Source organism: Xenopus tropicalis, chromosome 2 (genome assembly GCF_000004195.4).
Source record: "Xenopus tropicalis strain Nigerian chromosome 2, UCB_Xtro_10.0, whole genome shotgun sequence".
Lineage (NCBI taxonomy): Eukaryota > Metazoa > Chordata > Amphibia > Anura > Pipidae > Xenopus > Xenopus tropicalis.
Window position 1 is genome coordinate 133,584,969 of NC_030678.2, and position 19,389 is coordinate 133,604,357.

Consider the following 19,389-nt stretch of genomic DNA (forward strand, 5'->3'; position numbering starts at 1 on the left):
CAATATTTCAATGACAGTTTATAGAAATCAAGATTACTATGCAAATATTCTAATCATTAGCATTGCACTTAACTTTTATTTCCTTATTATAGTATATCCTTGTGTGACTATGACCTGGTTTTTCTTTTGGCCACAGTCTTGCCTGTTCATGTTTTTTATTGTTATTTCTTTTTCCATTTTTATTTCTGGCTTTTTGTAGTACCTTTAGTACCTTGGATTTGCTCTGATGGAAACATGAATATTGTCTGCTTTTTAAATCTATCCCTACATGAGAAACTCAAGGCCCCTCTCAAAGGCAAGGATGATTACTAGAGGCACTCTAGTGCATTCCCAATCTGGATATCCAGTGTACCCCTTGGTTTATGGGTGACCTGAAATGACAGCAACTAAATAACTTATAAGCAGCAGCAGCAGCAGTATAGTATCTATTAATAAAAAAAAATCTAGAGAAAAATAAGACTGTTACCATGCTCCTCATGCCTTCAAGTTGAATATTAACCCACACACACACACTGACAGCACAGTCTTAAAATAGTTGAGATTGTCATGTTGTGCCTTAGAGCATATCTTGACATTGCCACTGGCAGTCTTATTGACAACTTCAGGAATGAGAAATATAGACAGGAAAGTAGTCCATTTCTGCCCATTTCCACTGAGAGAAAAAAACTATTGCATTCTTAAAGTCTTATAATTTTCTCTAATGCCTTTTTCTGTTCTGCATGTTTAACTCTTGCTACAAAATGAAACTAAATCCCTGTTTCTTGGGGACACATAACGTTTTTTTAACTCTTGCAAAATGCAGAAGAATAATGGAACCCACTCAAAATTAGACTCTTTTTCACAAAGTTGCCTCTAAAGACCCATTTCATGCAAACTTATGCAGTGATACAGGATCTCCAAGAGGCTGACAGCACAAGAGTAACTAAAAGTTACTGCTGCTAATTTTTGTATAAACACGCAGGCTAAGCCCCGCTTGCGTTTCACTTGTTGTGCCGGTCAACTATTTTTTGCTAGAGCTGCAAACAAGCATACATTTTTAGGACATCTGTAGCTTTTCAGGTAGAGTTTTAAGGTGGTCATACACGTAGCCATGGTCGCAGGAAAGATGGTTTGTTTCCCCCACTGAGGTTCAGGGCTGAATCGTCAGACATGGAGGTAGAAACAATAGGGATTCTATCTCCACCTGCAGATTCAACCCTAAATGTAGATTTTGCTCAGGCGCCGCATCTTTTAACCCACCTGATCGATGAGACGACCGATATCCACAGCCTTTGCAATATCGGTCGTCTCGTGGAGCCGCCATACACGCACAGAATATCGTACAAAACAAGGTTTCGTACGATAATATCGGTGCGTCTATGTGGGGACAATTCACGAATATGGCACATGCCTAGGGTGGCAGCTTACTGCTTTAAGCATAATATCCAAGGCTCTTGTGATACTAAAATCTACAATTAGTATAGATGTTGGCATATATAGTTTATTATGTGTGAGTGTATAGATAGGTTGGTATAAGTCTATATATGTGATGAGGATCCACAGATGCAGTAGGCAATATGCACTTTTCCCCACATGTAACACTACTTTGATTAAAGGTACTTGTGTTAAAATGTGCTCTTTGCACTTCCATATAATTGGGCGCTGCACTGTTCAGTCCTTCCTACCTTCAGTTCTGAAGCAGGTGCTGCTGTGTCTATTGATGCAGTGAGATAATGCCCATTCCTGGCCAGGCATTAGCTCCAGGGTTCCCTTCTTGTCCTGTGTCAATAGATGCAGCACACCTGCGCCTAAAGAATCGGGCACAGACATCAGTCGCACAGAACACTGGAAATTACGCCAGACAGACTTTCACACAAATATGTCAGATAGATTTGTAATAAAATATGCATGCAGATACGTTGATTGCTGCATTGGATGCAATTGTGCCAGACACAGTACAACTGCTTTAGGAGTAACACAATGATGCTTGCATTTTGGGACATGGTGATTGCAATTTGCTTACTATGTCTGCAGATGTAAATGAGCCCTTATGTCTATCCTTCTAGAACAAAAGCTCATAAGCCTTTGGCTACACAATGCACTTTGTTAGCCAGAGACTAACCAATAATATGGAAACATTGGGAGTATCAACAGGAAAATGGAAAGAATGCACATTAGCAATAAAGCAAGTAACATAATACACTATAAATCATATAAGGGACACACATGTAGATGGAAAATTGACTTAATGGAACTAAGAGCCAAGGATAACATAGAGGCCATACATTTAGCCTTGAATTGCTATGCTTTTATTTCTTTATTTTAATACTTTTCATATTTAATCTTCAATGAGACTTTCTTTAGCCTTGAATTTTCAGGGTGTCTAACAAACCAGCCTTCTTTTTCTAAGAATGGAAACTGAAATGTGGATTTGACTTACATTTTAAATTCTCGTGGCTCTGGTTTCACTTGTGTCTGGAGACATTTAAAATCTTTAATTCCCCCTCAGCCAACACTGGATGGAGTAGAAGTGATTCAATGTCTCTGTTTTTACAGTGTAACAGTAGAAAGTGCTCCGAGGTTACTGGGAATTAATACACACCTGCAAACATTTGAGGTTATTGTTGATGTCGGGCCACTTCGATTGTTTAATCCATAAATATATACATGAATTTATGGCAAGGCATTGGTTCAGACATATGGATATATTTAGACGTACACCATTTATTCACAAAGTACTACACAATCATTCAAATATATTTATATTGTAGCCCAGTCCACAACTCAGGAAGTTACCACATTAACATAATATGGAAATGGCGACTCACTTTCTTTCCAAACCCTGTCTAATTGTCCTGAATAAAGTACTTCTGTTAAACACCTTCAGATAGAGACATGGTAGAATGTGCAAAGACAAATGTTAAAGACAACTTACTGTGGACAAATTCTAACTGATTGTTTCAGTAGCTTTGTTCCTTCTTGAGCATTTGTTGATGGTCTTACAGCTACAGTATACAGAACCATATAATCTTATAGGGGGCAGGCAATTAGGGATCCACTGACACTCTTAGCCAGAAAGTAAGGCTGTAATGTCACCAACAGTAGCAATATTTCTAAATGTTCTTGCATGAAAAAATGATTCACAGCCAGTTCAGACTGGGGTGCAAAAAGTTGCACCCATTTTTGTATGCAGTGCTGTCTGATAAAGTCTTGTGCAGTACATTTTTCACGTTTTTGTCATAGCAATTTTACTTTCAATGCTACATTTTTGCACTTTTTAATTAAAGGGACACTGAGGTACTGCTAAGCACCCATATCACAATTTATTATTAACTTTTATGTCTCTACTTTTTAGAATTTGTTTCCAGTAACAATTATGCACCAAGCACTTTGCTACCTCTTAGGATGCCCTTGGTTTGCAGTATTTCTAGAGTAGTTAGGGGACTTGCAGCTTTGGATCTATTTAGAAGTTCTAATTATACTGTTATCTACTGCATTCTCATTCATTTCATGGCCTCCTTAAATATCCACATTTGGTAGGAGTTTGGGCTGCAACTAGAGCATACCCTAAGGGCCATAATGATTTAGGGAGACCTATATTGTGTGCAGACAACTTCTGAATAGATACTTTTCACTAGGAAAACATTTGCACAGAAGACAAGTGTAATAAAAGAAAATGCACTACAGTAAATCATTATACAGAGAGGGCACGGAAGTTCAAAAGCAGCATTGTCGATGTGGATACAAGCCAACTATTTAACAATAGCACCACTGAATTACTCCCTCCAAGGCCAACATTCTGAATAACAGCTACTTTGTTTCCTTGGCAACCACATACAAATAGAAATACCTGAAAATCTAATCTGATGGATTTCCAGGTATTTTCTCCAGAGCTGCATTTAAGTCACCATATAATGCTCTGTATACTAAAACAATTGCAACATAAAATACACTGCTCAAAATGTATTTGTACACAATAGTTTAAATTACCCCAATCCACTTTGTCACATCCTGTTTTTTTCTTATACAAACTGTTTCAGGATAACACATAGCTAGTGCATTATTGTTAGTGGTGTAATGACTGCACTGTAACAAGAATACACACTTGAAATGCTATTTAGAGACCTCTTTCAGAAATACCCTGCTTAAAGCTATTATTTTAGCACTTGAAGTAAAATAACCCATCCATTAGCACTATACCAAATAATTCATCAACTGCCGTTTCCAGTACAGACAGGACTGCAGAGCACTGGCATGAGAACAACAACTCACAGTGTATCGCCTTTCCAGCTACATCCTGAACAAATTATAGCCACTTGCATAAGAACCTCATGTAGGCAAACATGCAAGAGCTCATTTCCAAGCAGCAGAGGAAACATTTGATCCGTGGCGCTGTAACAGGGAACTGCCAGTGGTACATCATTGCTGGGCCAAATTAAGATAATAAGGCTGCTACAGTGACACATGCATAATACTTGAACAAAGACACTGATTGGCAAAAGAAAACCATTCTTCATTAACTCATTAATTATTCTTCAAACTGTGACACGCAAGGGTCAGCAGGTGGGAAAAGATTTGCGCATGCGCAGTTCAACAAAACCATATTGATGACATATGCATTGCAAAGATGGCAGCCACAATGGAGCTGAGACTGAGAAATTGTATCAGAGAAGCATAGTGGTTTTTAAAAAACTTTGTAATCTTCTTCTGCAAGGAGTGATTTCTAATATGCTTGGTGCTTGAAACAATGGTTTCCTTGTCCTTTAAACCAGGAACATGTGTACTGATGGTCAGCAACAGGTCGTCTTTCAGTGCACACATCTCACATTCTCTACCCCGCCCCAGTTTCGGACTGGGATGCCAGGGGCCCCCTAGAAAACCTCAGACATTGGGCCTACTCTTCAAACTATCTCTCATCCACTTCTCACTCTATATTTTCCTAGCTTTTTATCTTTACACACTAAAATCTATTCTTCTTTATATTTAGTTGATTTGTTTCCCTTGAGAAATATGAAAATGACCATGAATTAGGGTAAATGGTTAGAAGTAGGAGGGCCCTCTGACACTTGGGCCCACCGGGAGTTTTCCTGGTATCCCTGTGGGCCAGTCCGACACTGCCCCGCCCATTAGAGTTTTAGCATATTGTGATGCACGAAATGCTTATTTATTGATGAAAGATAGATAGATTCTGGTAGTAGGTGTCTTTCAATCACAAACCACATGGAATTATGCAATACCATTGTTTCTTTAAATAAAACTGCAGCTTTACTGACCCTTAGTAATAACTGTTATAATACTAGGGCTGCTCTCATTTGTTACTTGAGGTTGAATATAAACAGAATAGGGTGGGCACACAATATATACCCATGAAAATACCAATGGCCACAAAGACAATGTTACAAATACACGGGAGAACCCTGATATAACTTGGAAATTGGTAATATTGTGCTCATATTATCTGAAGAAACCTAGCAGGTACTGCTAAAAGATCCTACCCTGGAGTGTTTGTAGGGTGTGGCTGTTTTGTGACTGGAGATGTCACAACACAGAACTGCCTTTGCCTCAGTTCTGGAATGCTGGAGCTTTATGGTTGATCCTACTTTTTAGTAGAAAAAGAAACAAACAGTGGACATCTAAAAAAAAAATTTTCATGCAGTATTACAGTATTCTCATCCATTTTTTTATTTGTTATTACAAATATATTACAGTAGCTGATGCTCAAAAAAGACATATGATCAACAGGTATAAACTTACCCAAGTAAACTCTACTCAAGCTGAAGCTGATCCAGATAAAGGTAAAAGAAGAAAACATCCGTAGTTGTCTCTAATTTGCCACAGAAGGGAAAAGACTAATTCCTTTCAATTTCAAAAGGGCTATCAGAATGGAGCCAGTCCTAGGCCTGATAATACTGGGAAAAATCGAACTGATCCTCTAATTGATTGCTGCAGCTAAGTGTACTATCCTCAAATACTCCTAAGCCATCAAGAATGTGCCTGATAATCCTATTAAGTGTATATCAAACTAGCATCCCAAGCACATACTCTTCTTTCACAGACTATGCTTTCAACTGCTCTCATCCAAATCATTAATGAATAGTGGACCCAATAAAGAACCCTAAATCATACAACTTTGAAACCCTAGTCCATTTATAGAATAATTATTGACAACTGCTCCCTGTACTTGATATTTCAGCCAGTTCTAACCGTTGATCAAACAGCACCAAAAAGGCTATAGATTAGAAAGCAAATTTTTATGTGGCATTGTAGGAGAAGCCTTCACATAACCACCTCATCCATAACCTAAGCAACCCCATTGCTCACCTTCCTACTCCCTGCATTATAAACAGTAAGTGCATATGTTTGTCATGATCTGCCAACACCCATTGCCCACAAAAACAGCTGAAAATTGCAGCTAAAATCTTACCTTTTATAAGGGAAACAGCGAGGTTCGCCAAGTGCCTCTCTCCCCTGCAGATCGGGGAGTATGGGACAAACTGGGACAAACATTGTTTTGCAACATCCAGATGCTATACTATACAATGTATGTGCGAGTGTGTGTTAATAATCTCAATTAAACTGACAGGGGGGCATTCATTTCTGTTTGGAAGAAAGGGGTTCACTATTCATTGTGGTGCAACATCTCATTGATTGCAGTTCTTACCCTGTACTGTTTTTGTTGGCACCAAGGAGTAATTTTATAGAGGACTTCCATGTGAGCCCGTCTCTACCCTATCTGTTGAATCCCTATGATGGTGAACTACTTACATATCACTTTTGCAGCAATGGCTGAGTGCATTTGGGTGCAAGTACCTACAGTATAATGAGAGTGGATTTAGCACAACTCACCGTAAGGAAAAGCACAAGTTGCCCACTGCATCTGTGGATGTAAATGAGCCTTTATTGTGTATTCATTTTACATAATATTTTATAGAAAACTACTGTGGATTCTTTACTATTTAGGCTTTCTTATCTTAATAATACTGTTACTTAGCCCTGCAGGGGCTTCAAATCCTTAAATGAAATAAGGGGTAACAAAAAATTATTTCACACTGCTGTGGTATCAAGGCTTTGTTACATAAATATGTAAAGGGACATTTACTAAAGTGTGAATTTTCACCTTGTCTAATTTCACCAAGGTTCACCTCAATACAATTTTAGTGGGGAAAATTCTTTAGATAATTCTCTAGAGAATTTTTCGGCTTGAAGAAATGACGTATGTGTAAAATTGAATCTACGATGTGAATCTACGCCAATGCAAAGACAATTCTTACCACTACGAAGCTAACTAAAACAAAAACTTGTTATATTCTCCTTTTAGTAAATTGGCGATGTTGAGGGAAAACTGGGGAAACTGGTGAAACTTCTCCGAATTTTCATGTTCACCCTTTGGTAAATATGCCCCGTAGAATCTCAGACATAGAACTTCTGCATTGGAAGTTGGGTTGCTGCCCTTTTAAATAGGGTAGAAGCTAGCAACCTGATTTCTAGTGAGCTGAGTTGTCATACTTATTATAAAACACTATCATCCAGGGCATCAAAGTACAGTTGTTAAAATCAGAAAAAGTTAACATCATATTTTAGAATATTTTAGAAGACTCAATAGTATCTTTTTATTCTTGATGATTTTTCTTAGATTTAAGTTTGAGATTTAGCAAAACTCAATTTCCCAACTAATATTTTGACCATTTTTATAGAGAACTAATCAAGAAAAACAAATTACTGTTTTAAAAGATGTATTGTTTCTCAAAAAGAAAATGAAATCACTGTAGCCACAGGTATAGGGTAGTATTATCTGGAATGCTTGGGAACTGAACTTTTCTGGATAAGGGAACATTCCATAATTTTAATAAGCATACCTTAAGTCTGCTAAAAAATCATTAAAACATTAAATATTGGATTGTTTTGCCACCAAATATGGATTCATGCAGCTTAGTTACTAGATCAAGTTACGGTTTTATTATTACAGAGAAAAAGGAAATAATTGTAATAATTAGAATTATTTGCTTAAAAAGGAATCTTACAGATGTCCATCTCATAATTCAGAGCTTTCTGGATAACAGGTTTCCAGAGAATGGATGCCATACCTGTATTACTGTACAAAACTTAATTACAAAAGGAAAGCTACCATCAAACATAATACCATATATACTATAATAAAGCACAGGATTGCATTAAGTGGTTTTCTGTTCCATAACCTAACCAGGTTAATAAAAAGACTGTGGTAGTGTGTTCTTGCTTAACTGGTAATAATTAGGTATTATTTAAATTTCAATTGTTACATTCATGTCACACAGGTGTTTGTAAAGAACGGTAACTTTCAAAATGGCCATCTACCTTGCTTTCTTTTCAATAATTTAAATGTAAAAGTCTATGTCAGCGGCTTCTAGCAGGAGGTGAATATCATTCAGAAAAGCCGGCTTCCATGTTTCCAAGCAAAGCCAGATGCAGCTTGGTGCATAGCAGTGTTTTTAACAGAATATCACTGATCAAAATGCAACTGTGCAATTGCAATAAGCCGTAGGTTAAGGTGACTGTTTCTCACATGTATTGTTTTCATACCTCCAGGGCAACTTGTTAGAACAAAGTGAGTGAAAAAAATACTTCTAAGATGTTTTGCAAAAGGGCATCCTTTACATCTGAAACCCAATGCTTCCTCAATGTGGTGTCCATCCAATTAATTACCACTGGGACACACCTAAGTAATACCTTTGTATCACATTGCACAGATAATACTGAACATGACACTAGTCCAACTTACATAAAGGGAATTTCAGTAGCTACTCAGACCTTTTTTTTATCACAAAGACAACCAATATTTTGTGTATATAATTATAGTAATGTCAGAAGCTGTTTCTATAACTTGAGCTATTTAATTGCTTTTTAAAAGTACAATTATAATGACACAAAATAAGAACAGGTATCTTCCAAGATCATGTGTAAGCAGTGAAACTGGCAACAGTCTGCCACTATCCTGGGAGAAAAGTAGATGGAGATTTGCTTACATCCTTTACTGAAAAAGTTCTAGAAAAAGCCATTCATAACCTCCAACTTTTGTGTGTGATGCCAGCTTTCCTCCATTTTATCTGCCATTTCTGTCCCTTTATAACCCCTGTAACCTTTCCACTTTCCCTGAAGGTGGTTGATAACTAATGTACCTTGTGTTTGTGTGCTGTTGAAAGAAAATTTGAATTTGTTGGCTGCGTGCTACTTACTGTAAAATGCTGCTTCCTTCTATTCCTGTTTAGGGTCTCTCTCTCTCTCTCTCTATATATATTTAGAGAATGCATGCAAGTAGGCACTCACGTTTATCCAAGTCCAAGTATGCCTGGGTGCAGTATAATAAAGGTAGTACAGTCACTCACAGGACTTAATGCAAACAAAAAATATTTATTGATGGAAACACGTCAAACTAACGTTTCGGCCGTATCCACAGCCTTTCTCAAAGTGAACAGAAAAAGTTACAAACCCACTCTTAAACCAAGTTTGGCGCCAAACTGTAGTTCATGACTTCACAATGTGTCAGACCAATCACCAATCACCAGGAAATGGGTACAAAAACAAACATATACATATATATGTATACAAAAGTCATGGATATTGCGTCAAAATCAAGCATTAGTTAGAGCAACCAGTCAAAGATCGAGAAAGAAAGAAGCAGGTAAGTGAAAAAAGTTCCAGATGCAGAAGGCTGTCCCGTGAGGTTGAACTATAACTCACACACTGCAGGCATTGGGTATGGTTAAGGATCAAGTTAAAGTATAATGGGAGTCACAAGGGTAAACTCTGGCACGAGGGAATAATCTTACGGCAGAAGGAAGAACATAAACTGCTGAATTTAATGCACAATGTAAAAGCGTGTTGTCATGTTTACCAAGTCGCGCTGACTATCACCGTAATGCGCCCTAACTTGCGATCACTACATACCAAGAGATTCGTAGTTAGTAGTAGCATCAGAGCGCTATTCACACAGAAGTTGGGGATCAGTAGGTAGTCTCCCCCGATCGGCACCGTACCTTCAATGTAGTGCTGTGAGCCGGGTTGCCATGGTGACCGCGAGGCTTCTTTCTTTCTCGATCTTTGACTGGTTGCTCTAACTATTGCTTGATTTTGACGCAATATCCATGACTTTTGTATACATACATATGTATATGTTTGTTTTTGTACCCATTTTCTGGTGATTGGTGATTGGTCTGACACATTGTGACGTCATGAACTACAGTTTGGCGCCAAACTTGGTTTGTAACTTTTTCTGCTCACTTTGAGAAAGGCTGTGGATACGGCCGAAACGTTAGTTTGACGTGTTTCCATCAATAAATATTTTTTGTTTGCATTAAGTCCTGTGAGTGCGGCATCTATTTTGGACTATATATATATTTATATATATAAAATGAAAAAGTGTTTTATTCAATGTTTCGGCTCAGGACTTCAGTAGTCTTCAGGAAACACATGTGTTTCCTAAAGATGGCTCAAGTCCTGAGCCAAAAAGCTTAATAAAACACTTTTGATTTTTAATACAAGTCCTGAGAGTGCATTGTTGTAGTTAGGGGGTAATTTGAGGGGATAAAATAATGGATAAGTTAGACAATGTGCCTAAATTCAGTAAGAAAGGAATATTTTTTCCTAGCTGTTATATTTGCATTGTGGTTGTTAAGTTAACACACTTCAGGGAGCCAGAAAAGCTGGAGTTCCAAAGTTAACAAGATATAATATACTAGACAAAATATTGGCATTTTGCTGCATAATCTTCCCCAAGCTGAGCCCTGATGGAACAGCTGCTTTGCAAAATCCAGCTTGTCAATATATTTATTAAAGTTAATATATGTTGTTGCCATATTGGAAAGTGTTGCATATCGTAAGAGCTTGTTTGCAGACTGTTAGTAAATTCTAATTCCAATATATTTACAATACATATTTCTTTATATGTTACCTTCTGCTGATTCATGAAATATCATTGAAAGAGATCTTTCTTTTTGTTTATGCAAATTAAAGTACAGGTATAGGATCCATTATTTGGAAACCCATTACTCAAAAAGCTCTGAATTATAAGTCCATTATAAGCAAATAATTTCATTTGTTTTAATTATTTCCTTTTTTTCTGTAAAAATAAAACAGTACCTTGTACTTGATGGTAACTAAACTGCATAAATCCATATTGGTGTGAATACAATCCTATTGGGCGCAGTGTGTGCCATCCCACCGGCGACTTACATTTTCGCCGGTAGTTCGGGGAGATTAGTCGCCCGTGACAAGGGAGATATGTTGCGGGCGACTAATCTCCCCGTGTGCCAGAGCCCTAAGGGGAGAGGGATAGAGTTGAGGGGGGAAAAAGAGAGAGAGATAGAGAGAGGGGGAGAAAAAAAGGGGGGAGGAGATAAGTAGTTAGAAGTGAAGAAGGTAGATACATAAACCATAACTTTAATAATGATGATAAGAACAATGTGTCATCACCGTGTCCTTCCCTATAAATAGATGTTTGATTTTACTGGGCATATTCTATTATGAGCTAAGATCATTTGTTCCCTGGTTCTGTTTTTGTATCCATGTGTTCCATATTTAGTCATATATGTCCATCTTATCCTTCAGCATATATGTAATTTTCTCGTTAGCTGCAATCCACCAAATTTACCTTTCCACCATCTGTGGTTGGGGACTGGGTCCTTTCCAACTGGAGGCTAGAGCACACCTTGTGGACAAGCAGATTTGGGAGATAAGTTTATTTTGTCGTTTGGATATGTTTGGAAGGTGTCTGCCTAGTAGTGCTCTCCATGGGTTGGGATAAAATTGTTTTTGTATTAGCTGTGATAAGAGAGTGAATGTGCTAGTCCAGGCCTATTGTGTTTATTTAAAGCTTAAATGATTTTTAGAAGAATTAAGGTCAGGTGATCCAAACTATGGAAAGATTCCTTATGCGGAAAAGTCCAGGTCCCAAGCATTTTGTATAATAGAACCTATATCTGTATATTTTAGCACTGTTGGACAACACCATGTGGAGTCAGTAGTGAGGATATTTCCTGCCTAAACACTTCAGCCAATTGCCTTGTGAACTTAAAGAATGGATACAGAACAACTGACCACATGGATAAGGCCACTATGTGGTTGTGCTGCTGAATGTACACTCACCTACACAGTGCTCTGACATGAAACGTCCAATTTGGCCAGTGATTATAGCATAGTCTGTCGAAACTGACTCCCTGGGCGTGCACACACCGCACATACACACAACAAAGTTAAAATAGAGCAAACATTCCAACAAAAGCAATGTTTTAACCATTGTTTTAGTATAAGCTTTATGTTCTGGTTTATGTTAAAGCCAAGGGCATCCTGTTCCTTTAAAGGAACAGTAACACCAAAAAATGAAAGAGCTTTAAAGTAATAAAAATATAATGCACTGTGGCCCTGCACTGGTAAAACTGGTGTGTTTGCTACAGTAACACTACTATCATTTATATAATAAGCTGCTGTGTAGCCACGGGGGCAGCCATTCAAGCTGGAAAAAAGGAGAAAAGGCACAGGTTACATAGCAGATAACAGATAAGTTCTGTAGAATACAATAGTGTTTTATCTGTTATCTGCTATGTGCCTGTGCCTTTTCTCCTTTGAATGGTTGCCTCCATGGCTACATAGCAGCTTATTTATATAAATTATAGTAGACTTTCTGAAGTAAACACACAACTTTTACCAGTGCAGGGCAGCAGCACATTATATTTTAGTTACTTTTATACACTTTCATTTTTTGGTGTTACTGTTCCTTTAAACTAAGGACTGCAGTTTGGTTCTTACTATGACATGGTAAGTCTGTAATGTGCTATTGTCTGATAACAGTGTTAAAGATGAGCTGTCTTTATAACTATAAGGGCTCTGGTACACGCGCAAATCGCCGAAAAAGACTCACGAGGCTTTTTCGTCGATTTCCCGAAATCGCCCCGCCGCGTCTGCCATCCCGCCGGCGACTTACATGTTCGCCGGTGGGATGGCAGGGGGAAGGCAACTCGGGGAGATTAGTCGCCCGCGAGCAGGGAGTTTTGCCGCGGGCGACTAAGCCCTAAATTAGATACATTTAGAAACAGATACTATCACTTGGTAATCTCTCTTCTGAAATATATAGCAAAATCCTCTTTACTTTAGATCTCTGTAAAGTGGCTGATCCTTGGTAATCCTTTCTTCCTATTTTATCTGCTAAACTGCTATCTCTCACTCGATTACTGCAAAGAGATTCAATAACCTGACAGCAGTAGAAATCCTAGAGTAAGTATAATGATTTTTTTTACTATACTGCCCTTTTCCAGGCTCCATATCACACACAAGCTGCTAGCTATAAAATTTTCAGTTAAATTGCTTTCTGATAGTAAAACTGCAAAAATGACACTTTTCAATTCTGGTTTTATATTTTACAATTTTTCTATGGTATGGTATTTTCAAAGGGATGTTAAGTCTAAAAATAAAAAACAAATTTAAAATTTCCAGGTCAAAAATAACCCTTTCTTCAATATTTTGGACCATTTTTTTAATAAATGTGATCTTTTGTACTGCATTTCCCCTTCTTCTTAACGTGATCCAACTGTTATGTTGGACACAGAGCTTGGAAGTGGTCAGTGGTGCTTAGAAATTCTTACAGCAGAAAAGCAGCATGCATTTTTGCTTCTCTCTTAAAACAGGTAGAAGACTCCTTGGGAAACAAACATGCATGTTTTTAGGCTTTAGTTGCCCTAAGGGCTTTCAGAGAAAGAAGATTAATCTACAGTATATGCCTTCATGCAGTATGATTTTGAAATGTTCCAAACACAGGTGGGTTAACTAACCCCTAAATAAGTAATATTGTTCTCTGTGTTCACAACAGAGACAGGCCAAGCCGAGCAGGCACCCTAGGCCAGCCTCAGTGTTCCCCTGCCCCCCCTTATGTGCACATTGCAGAATGGGGGACCACAGTGACCAGTGAGCTACTAATTAGCTCCATGTGTCACCCTGTGTCTTCACCCTTAGGGCTGTGACACACGGGGAGATTAGTCACCGCGTGACAAATCTTCCTTGTCGACTAATCTCCCTGAAATGCCATCCCACCGGCTAGTATGTAAATCGGCGGTGGGATGGCATACACAGCGGTGCGATTTGCCAAAGTTGCCTTGAGAGGAAACGTCGGCAACTTCGGCAAATCACGCTGCCGCGTATGCCATCCCTTATTCAAAAAACTATTATCCAGAAAGCTCCTAATTATGGGAAGGCCATCTCCCACAGACTCCATTTTTAAAATAATAAACAGTGCCATGCACTTGATCCTAACTAAGATATAATTAATCCTTATTGGAGGCAGAAGAATCCTACTGGGTCGCAAAAAATAAGAAGCGATAAAATTTTTAACGCATGCTATAAATAGTGCTAATTTTAACGCAACTTAAGTGAATCAACCCCATAGATTTTTTTAAATTTACTTTATTACTCTATAGAGGTGTTTCATGAAAAATATGGCAAACAAAAATAAAAGAAATGGCTCATAGCATGCTATGCAATGAACAATGTCTCATTCTTGACACTAGTTTTACACATACCTTTGTGTCTATCTGTAGGTATGACTTCTTTTAACACGACAGATGGATTTCCCATAATGATGCTAAAGTTGGCCTTGAAAGAGCTCACAGAATATCCTGGATTAAGGTAATACTTCCTGGCTTTAAAAAGCCTTGGACTACAAAATGTTACATTTGCTAATATGAACAGGTTGTTAAGGAAATACTAGACCAGAGTACAGACTTTTTATAATAAATATTTTATTAAAACAATCTTGTATGGAAATATTTTGGTAATAAAACATCTGATGGGGGCGATATTTTTATTTTGGTCAATGCAGCCTCCACATGTAAACAATGTTGAATTGGTGCTGAAATCAGACCAAGGCTAAAGGCATAAGAGCATGCCAAGACTAGATCCTGAGGGCCTTCATTGGCACTGGGTGGCCTTACATGACAAGATTTAAAGTAATTGTGTCGCCAATGTCTGACTTGCTCTTACTGAACTGATTCATTACAGTAATAGCAAGGAATAAACAATAAGTTTTGTGACAACAGACTTTTCTGAATTACCGGATCTTTTGCTTGATGGTGATTCATTGTTTTCGCAAAATGTTTGGTGTCAGGCATTTTTTTAAAGCACAATAACTAAGTTAATGAAACACTTATGTACTGGGTGGTTCCTTCTCAAACAATGCAGATATTATTCTCTCATATTTTTACAACCAAGTATTAACACAGCTATCAGCAATGTATATAATGTTATCCATGTGAAAACATTACCACATGAAACAAGCAGTCTTTTTGTACTAAGGATAGTTTAACATTTCCATAGTTACATTTCAGTAGGATTTGTTTAAAGACTTCTGCTTGATCATTTTTTTAGTATAAAGTATAAAATAAAATACCTGTTAAAATTAGGTAACTGAAATGGATATCCTTTTAAATGAGCAGGGCAGTTTTTTTTAATAAAAGCTGCTTTATCTGAATATAGGAAATGTACTACACTGAGGCAGGTTTATTCCGGTCGATAACAAATAAAAATCGCATTGCTGTATTAATTTTCAATGAAAAATCTTGATTTAATAATTTTGTTTTAAGAAATCTGGGGGGGGAAAAAAAAAAAGTTGCTTGAAATCCTCAGAGCCAGTTCCCATCGACGTTTGTAAAAACTTGGCAGCTTTGACGTGCTCAGTAATAAATTAAATCTATTCTAGTATTCAAAAAATATTCTTGATTATATTACCATGATGTTTTTTGAATTACAAAAAATCCAAAAGTCATCAAAGTCACTCATACCTCCATATGTAATAAAAGGCACTATGTTTGCCCAGAAGCAGTAACCCACAGCAACCCAATGAGATGTTTGTTTTTAAACAGGTGATCAGTAAGTTCTACCTGCTGGTTTTTTGCTATGAGATACTTCACCTGGGCAAACATAGCACCTTTTATTACATAACCCCCTTAAAAACAGTAGAATCTGCTATAACAAACATCACCCAACAGGGCATTCCAAAACTGAATTGCCCTCATTGTGAAAAATCACCTACCCTGCTTCAAATTAAAGTTCTAAAGGGGTGGCATCTAGATCTTTTTTTATGGGAAAAAGGATCCCTTGCTACCTATCTATAATGTCCTCTAATGTACTTGTAAATAGTGATCATTTCTCCTCACAAGCACCTTTTCTCCAGAAACATCAACCCCAACCTTGACAGTCTTTCCTCATGGTTTAAATGTTTTTACATTCTTTCCAGCTCATTAATATCTTTCTTAAGGAGTGGAGCCCAAAACTGCACTGCATACTCAAGGCAAGGTATCACCGGGGATTTATAAAGAGGAGAAATCATAAATGTATGCCATGGTTTAATGCCCTTTTTATGCCAGACCAAGCTTTATTTGCTTTAGTTGCCACTGAATGACAATGACAAAGTTTGTTATTAACAAAAATCTCTAAAACTGTCTCAATTAAGGAGAACCATAACACACTACTATTTAGTGTAAAGCAAGCATTTATGTAATTTTTTTTACCAAAGTGCATAATCTTGCATTTATCAATATTGAGCCTTTGTTGACAATTTTCTGCCCAAATCTCAACTTTAGTCAAATATCTCTTGGCAGCAGCAACATCCTCAATGGGACTTATGTTATAGTTAACAGATCTAACTTGAGATTGGCAGAGGAGAAATACATTTGATCATCAACATAGAGGTGCCAATGGAAACTATAGGTTTGATTTGTTTGCCAAGGTATACAGGGATAATAATAATAAAGGGCCTAGTACAGAGGGAGACAATGATACACGTAGGAGACTTCAAAAGAGCTATTTAAAATTAAACAGTAGATTTGAAAAGTTTTTTGGTTATGAAAGTTCACAAAAGAGGGGCCTCAGACCCCAATCAGATTTTTGCTTTCATTTTCTAACTTTTTGGTGCACCAGAGCGTTTTAACACTTTAGTTTGTAAATTAAACCTTAAAAGGTAATGTTGTTCACCTTTCCAAGAGTAAAAGAGACTAGAAACTTCACTCCCCTGATAAGGTTGGTTGCAGGGAAGTGGACAACAGCTATTGGGGTGGCTGGAAAATGCCTCCTTGGAATAAGAATAGCTCAAGAAAACGTTTAATTGGAAAATGAAAAAAAAAGTTTATTTTGGAAGTTTTTTTTCAGATCTATATTGGCAACTGAAATAAACCATGCCCAATATAAAAAAATACTTGCAATAAAGTAAAAATATAGATTTGATATAGATAAGATTGTGGCTTAGTAGCCCTCAAAAACTGGGAACAAACAATTATCCATCCCACATTTCACTATGAATTTCTTCTCCTGAGGGGTCATTCCCCTTACAGGGAGAGGTAAATATTATTTTTGCACACTTTTGCTACATAAATATATTATAATAAATAACATAGTGGCTGCTGGAGTGACTTTCAGAGTGAGTTGGACATTTGTGGTTTGTTATGACTTGCAATGATTTACTATACAAATTCATATCCTAGAACCATCTTTACTAATAAAATACCTTGTCTCTCCTTAGTATCACACCCTGATTTAGTAAGTCATTAAAATCTACTGCCAACTGGGACCAAAGAAGATGAATCAAACCAAAACTATTACTGCACATACAGAAAAAAATGACAAAAGGTTTAATATATTTTACAAATCCCTTTCCTGAGAGTTATTATGATAAAATGTAATTTCTCCAATATATTATAGGCAAAAAAACAACATAAGTCACATAAAGGATAATTACCATACACGTTAATAATAATTTATTCACTGATTGCATCATCTCAGCTTTATTCATCTCAATAAGTAATAAAGTTCTCCTCTACCGGCATGTTTTGTGTCAGAAAACAGTTCAGCTTTTGTATGTAATAACCAATGCTATATATATGGAACTCAGAGCCTGCTCTGGCATACAGTTCTATATAAATTATTCATTTACTGAAGACTGCCAAGGTGCACACAAAACAATGAGGCTAAGTGGTTGAGTTTTGTAATGCTATTATCACAGTTAGCTGAATGTAGTTGCTAAGGAACTAGTCTTATCAATGATTCAGGACTCAGGTTTAAAACCTATAACGCTGTAAATGGATATTGCCTGTCTTTTGGGCAACCCTTCTTCTTCTGAGAATTTAATCTACCCTGTTCATAAAAAGTACAGCAGTTCAATTACTGTGTTAGGTAGAGAGGTTTTTATTATTGTAAACTTTTTCTATGGCAAAGCCTACTGTTATATTGCAACGACTATTTCTGAGTTATTCTTATTTTGAGATATCCCTTACTTTAAGCAGTGCAGTACACAGTTATCGTGCCACAATATATTCCTGCTAAGGATCAACAAACATTTCTTCACCAACAAACCATATAAATTGCCTTCAATTGGTTAAATACTGGGGCCCTGGGGTTTTCCAGATAATGGGGTCTTTCGGTACTTGCATCATTATACCTGTCTTTACCATATTTCCCTGATCACTTTAATCAACATCTCGTCTCCTTCCTCCTGTTCTACACTTCTGTTCTATACTGATCTCCCACTCTTCTCTACATATTTTCAAAACAAGATTACACTGGTAAACTGATACTCATAAACACAGTTAGTTAAGTATAACTTTCATTATTGTTTATTAAAACTAGTCTATGCCTAGTTCACAAAAAACTATTTGTATATCTATATATATATAGCATGAAAGCAAAGTAACCAAAGTGTATCATAATTCTGCAGACTTCAGAGGTTTGGTGTCAGAAAGCTGAACATAAACCTGGTGTGGTCTCTATGTTTCAGATATTTTGACCCTGATCCTTGCTGCTAGAAGCTCCAATCAAAATACCAAGCATAGCACAGACCTTAACAGCATTTAGACAGCTGGGTCAAGGAAGAGCTGAGTAAGTAGGTGAAATAACTGCTAACACTAACTACAAATACTCTATTGCACATAAACAGTGCATTTATTTGCCTTGATAGTCTGCTTATGTGACTGCTCTATTCAGTCATAGCTATTTAAAAACAAGGTAAGCATAGAATAAGCCAACTGCTGCACATCCAGCACTGGAAAATCTTCCGCTCCTGTTACTGGTTTAGTTGCACGTCTCTGCACTCTCTCCAGCTCATTAATATCCTTCTTAGGAACTAGAGCCCAAAACTGCACTGCATACTTAAGGTGAGGCCTTACCAGAGGCCTATTAAAATTATGTGTTCATCCCTTGAGTTAATGTCTTCTTTATACAAGACAGCACTTTATTTGTTTTAGTAGCCACAGAATGACACTGCCTGGAATTAGACAACTTGTTATTTACAAAATTCCCCAGATCACCCCAACACACTACCATTTAGGGCCACATTTATCAAAGCATGATTGTGTAAGATTAATAAAAATTCATATTTTTTCTAATCTATAGAACTTTGAG